The following is a 6,052-nucleotide window of genomic DNA, read 5'->3' as shown; positions in this document are numbered from 1 at the left end:
TCCAGAATCTAAAATATTGTGGACATGAATAAAGTGTTCATTACAGACACGTTTTTGCAATACATTTATCATATCACATCTACACAGGATACACAGCAGACACTGCTTCATTTCCCTGTACAGTCACAGCAGCAGAGGGAACGGATGATTATACACCTCAAGAGACCACAGAATTGCATCTGTTCCAACACTCATACAGCATTTGATGGTGCAATATTAAGAGACCTCAAAATATCCTCTGATGAGAGAGAGATAGGGTGAAATGGAGAGAAATGTCAATATAATAATGGACGTTATGAAAATACTGGTGGTTGCAATAAGATGAGTTTGTCTTCTTGCCTGGTACCTCATCGTTTCATAGGAACAAGGTCCACCCCCAGATTCTGTGCATGCTTTGCAAGGTCCAATAAACAGAGGGGTTCTCCCATTCTTCCTAAATTTTCACTGCCTTTTTTTACGCTTTGTGTTGATATTACCAAAAGTGTGTGATGTCCTTTAGCTCAAGTTCATCCCTTCTGTCAATCTTCCTGAAGACTCACCAGTGTTGTAAAGACCCTTCATTCACTAGGCCGCTGTGCCCAAAGACCTGCTTTGTTCATGTTCTCAAGATCAACTGTGAGAACTGCAGGCAGAGCCAAATTATGGATCTGAGACCATTATGGGCAGCAGGGTTCTGGTCAATGACACAACTACAGAAAATTAAAGGACGTTTCTGAGGCAATCACGTGCTTAACATTTTATTCCAAGTCAAAAAGCACTTTCTCTGATTGCCTGATATGAACGCTCTACATAGAGCTGTATACCTTGTTAGCTGGCTAATTTATGGGGTGAGGATCCTAGGGTTTCAAGCAAAGAAGTCACCAACCACATCTGTAATCTACATATTGAAGAATGTCAGAAGAATGTGATTCTCCTCAGAGTTCAAGGATGCGTTTTTTTGCTTTTAGTGCACAGTTACAAAACTAATTTTTCATCAGCTTTAAAAGCATCAATGGTTTTCTATAAATATGGACAAAAACAAACCAACCAAACAAAAAACAACAAAGCAAATTCAGAGCTACAGCATGAAAAGTTCATTTTGTCCCTCTTTGTTTTGAAGAATGTTTGGATATGTGCAGTGCATTTTCTGCTTCAGAGTTTCCCTGATGGCTTCTTCAAAATTCCTTAGACATCTACTTGTTGTTTTATGTTTCTATTCCTTTACCACAGCCCTAAAGCTAACAATGTCTCAGATGCAATTTCTGAATGTTGTCTCATACACATGACTGTGATAAAAGTTTTCTGGTCCACATCATCTTCTTGTGAGGTCTTAAAACAGATAAGAATTTAAACCAAATTTAATCTATTTATTTCCCTTCCTGAGACTTAAAGCTTTATACCTTGCATTTCTTGTCCAAAGAATCAAGAGCTGCTTTAATCACTTAAAAACCCTCAGGGACAGCCTTGATCACATGCTTATGAGCCAGGACAAGTTGTAGGCAGCGGCAAAATAATCACATAATTAGGGCAGCGGATTGCTGGAACAGCAGAAATACACAGCCTTCTGTCTATTTTGCCTATGCCCTAGTTTTAGAAAGTCAAACTAGCTGCTGCTGCTGCAGGAGAGGGTGTTGGATGGTCTCACCATGGTGCTGGAAGGAGAGAAGCTCTCCAGGAGTAACAGTGCTCCCATCCTTCTTGCTCTGTGCTCTCAAGCTGCAAGCCAAGCTCACAGAGCTTTGCAGGAAACTTGTACATTTTTTTTAGCCATGCCTGCAAGCACGTGTTATGACTTGACATATATATTACATTGCCATTGTCATACAACTGGCCACAGAAATCTCATAAAGAAAGGTGATGCTTTTACAAGAAATTCACTGTTGTGCTCAGATCCACCATCTCCAGTGAATGGGGATACATTCCAGAAACCACGCAGTGGGACTTAATCCTTCAAAATTTATTGCCTTAAATCAATCAATCAATCAACATGGAATATTTCAGTGATGCTGCCAACTCAATAAGTCAATAATATTGCATTTTTCTTGGTTCAGAAGTAATTGCAGACAAAATGCTTGTTCAAGTGAGTAGATTCACACACACACACACACACACACACACACACACACACACACACCACGTTTTCAAAAAAAAGTATGAAGAAGCTGTAGTAGCATTTCTATCACCTTTTTGTGTTCTTCCAGGAATGGATCAAATCATATGAGTCACCCTAAAATTCCTAGATAAGAACTTTTCCAATGCAATTCCACAGTCAGGTTACCTCCCTGAGTACAAGATCTGTAGATGAAAAAATTTCTATTATAATTCTCTCCAAGTCCACCTGCCAACATTGTTATTCACTGTTGCATTGCTTCGCTAACTCCGAGTCAATAGAACAAGTACTTTTTGCTGCTTTCTATACACTAACATTAAACTGCAAGTGTTTGGGATTGCCCATAGGCTCAGAAATGCAATTACAGCCATTAAAGTTAGTTGTACAGAGCAAAAAAGCCTGTGGGAGAAAACAACCAGCATACGGAAGAGTGGAATGATCCCTGCAATAGTGATTAATTAGAACAACCATTTGTAATTTGCAGATTCACCATGATGTAGTTCCTGCTTGAAAACAGCCTGCACTAGTAGCTTGTTTGTTCACCTGCTGAATAAATACTGAGACTTTATAAAACCGCAGTTTTGATTCTGTGATATTGAGAAGCCTTTTCTTATCCAGTAGTGGGGAGGGAACGTCTTACTCACTGGGTTACAAAGCTGGCCTGGGTAGAGGGCATGAGATTCGTGTTGATCAGGATGTTCCTCCAATCTTCAGTACCTCTCATTACCTTCATTAATCCTTGCAGTCACAAGCATGCTATCACCTCTCCAGTTCATGACAGTGGTGGTAATTAATCTACCTGATTAATTTGTGAAGTTGTGAAAACCGCATTCAACTTGGGTAGATCTGTGATTTTTCTCTTTGTTCGGCTCTTTTTTTTTTTTCCCCTTTCTTGCTCTTCCAGTTGCATGCATGTTTCATCATACGCAAGGCATGGACAGATGCTAAATGAAGCAGCAGCAAGCTACCAGCTTTCAAACACCAGCTATACGTATATGCCCTTTTGAAAACAAGCAACGACAGGACTGGGCTGAGCTCATGGTGTATCTCCTACACCATTAAAGGGACTATGTCATGGATAGGTTTCTTTTTTTAAACACAGAAGGTGCTGTGATAGCAGTGTCTGAGTCAACATGGGTTTGTTTGGCGTCTTGTGGAATCGTATGTTTATTTTTTTAATATATCCACATGCTCACACTTTGGGCCTGTCTCTGTTTTGGTGCCCTGAACGTTGATGACCTGCATAAACCCGTATCACACACACCATTTGAGCACGGGCTGATGGATTTATGACCGCACTCAAGGCAGTGCCTCTGGTTTATGTCGGGTAGACTTGTGCCTTCAGTCAGCCCTGGGTATAAGTATGAGTGACAAAGGCAATATAAAATCTACGTGACAGAGATACTGCCTGCAGCTTGGGTCTATTATGTCAGTCAGCAACAGGCCCGTGCCAGCCACAGGATTCATTGTACATGCACAGTAAAGCCAGGCACATTAAAGGCAGCTGATATATGCACCAGCCATGCCCAAGAGTGTCGTCTCTCTCAGACAGAAATACTGCAGTTACTTGCTTGGCCACATCAGCAGTATGAGCACAAAATACGAAGGGTGCAAATCTCCTTAAAAAAGCATGTGTGGCAGTCTTTGGATGACTGCTCAGTACCTAGTGACCAAAAAGTAAAGGTCCTAAGAGCCACTGGTTCATGGGAGCCATGGTTAGCAGTCTACAAACTTTGGTAGCACTGGATAATAGGCAGGAATTCAACGCACTGGGTTTCAACCCCAGTCAGCCAGTCTGTGGCAATGGACATGGCATTTCCTCCACTTTCCCTCCAGTCACAGTCTGTCCTGTGAGTTCCCAAGGGAGAGATTAGCTCCGAAGTGGAAGAGGCAAGGTGCCAACAACAGCAGGGCCCTCATTTGCCCAGGGTACAGGACAGAACTGTGACAAAGGACATTAACCACCAAAAACCTGCAACAGGGCTCAATGAAGCTGCACGTGAACTTGGCCCAAATGCCTTGTTTATGAACACAAAGGTTGACCTCCCTTGGGTCACTTCACTTCAGTGCAAACAGCCATCACCCACACAAAAACACATCACTGATCTGTGGTTTGCAAGCTATTATATTTGCCAAGAACAAACTAGCTTCATATTGTTCTGTATATTTAAAGCTTTTTACATAAACCTGTATCTGCAAATTTTCAAATTTTAGAGGCTGCCAGACAGGCAGTTTCATTTTGACTTCTATCTGCTGAGCAGCATTAATAAACTGTATTTCAGGAACCTGCATACTTTGATGCTGTCTTTTCCAGTTTGCTTCTCTTTCTTCACTTCAGTAATTCAGCCCTCCTTCCCCAGTACTAATGCAGAGGAACTAACAGATGGACTGGATCAGGCAGAAGGTCGATGCCTCTTGTCCCTGAGCATCAATAGGAGCAGATGTTTATGAGAAGGCTATCGGGACTGAGCTACCATGCCCTGCTATTTCCTCAAAACTACCTTCTCAGTTGCTGCCATCTCGGGCCTTAGAGACTTCATGAGGCAGATGTCATATCTGATCTAATAGTGCCTCATGGATCTCTCTGTCCCCGAATGTATTTGATTGCTTTTTGAGTGTGTGCAGCAGGCAAACCCACAAGGTGTCTGCCTATTTCATAAAAGTTCCACAGCAGCCTGGATGCTAGAAGTGGTCTGGTTTAATCGGCTTGGCTCTCTCAGTAAAGTCCAGACTTGCATAGAGAAACCTTGCCCAAACAATATGTCCTTTTTAATTTCATGAGACAGTGCTTAATTCTTTTATAAAATCAGGTATATTTCTCCAGTGTTACAACTGTAGTTGCTTTAGAGTGTATTTATGCTCACCTACTGCTTAGGATTAGATTGTTTTAGAATAATGATGAGAAATGAGATCATGAAATGCTCTGATGTTAGTGTTACAAATTCCAAAGTCTACACATGTAAGCCCAAATAGGAGTGGAAAAGCCTAAGGCAGTCATAATGGTAATGATGGCAATTACAGTGTGCAGGCATCTAGCCTTTCATCCTAGAGAATGAATGTTTTGCACCCTGAGGTGTGGGCCCATTATGATAACAGTAAAAAAGGTACTCAGACTCTAAGAGGTATCCTTTAAAATGAGATTTATTACAGCTAGCACCAAAGGAGAGAATGGTATAGATAATCTTGTATCCCTCTAGCTGCTGGGAGCCGCAGGTGGTGTAGCATCGAACAAGTCTCTAACCCATGTGCAGCATGCTTGGCACTTTCCATAGAAGAGAATTAAATTAAACTTAAAATTCCGGTTTTATCATCATAATCTGATCAGGAGGTGCTCCATCCTCTCTCCTTCACCCAGATTGACAGAGTCTGTTTGGCAGAGCCTCTTTGACTTGGTCTTGGGACAAGACAACTCCCAACACCTCCGTGTGTCTGTGCCAGTGCTGCACAGTTTGGGGTGGAAGAGCTGATGGAGTTCATTGCTTTATTGCCTTTAATTCTCCATATTCCCTTTGACCTCCAGGCAACCTCTGATCCTGGAACTATCATGAGAGAATAGCTCATGTACATCTCATAGATATATAGGCATACATACACATAAATATATATACTATACATGTATTTTTATTTATATTTATTATATTTTATTTGTATTTTGTATTTATTTTGTATTTTTATTTTATATTTATTGTTTATATTATATATATTATATATATGTATACTTTATATGTAATTATAAACCCTCATTCTGTGGAACATCTGAAGGAACCTGTCTTTTCAACAAGAATCAAACACATAAGAAAACACGTGAATTAGGGGCTTTTGGAGCCAGAATTTAAGATGTAATGAGAATTAAAGACCTGTCTATATACTCTGAGAAACATAATGTTCACTGTTGTGTTAATTTACATAAATTTGTAGGACTGCATAGACTCTTTGAACAACCTGACCCTATGGGGAAATTGC

Source organism: Anas platyrhynchos, chromosome 2 (genome assembly GCF_047663525.1).
Source record: "Anas platyrhynchos isolate ZD024472 breed Pekin duck chromosome 2, IASCAAS_PekinDuck_T2T, whole genome shotgun sequence".
Classification (NCBI taxonomy): domain Eukaryota; kingdom Metazoa; phylum Chordata; class Aves; order Anseriformes; family Anatidae; genus Anas; species Anas platyrhynchos.
This window is presented reverse-complemented; position numbering follows the sequence as displayed.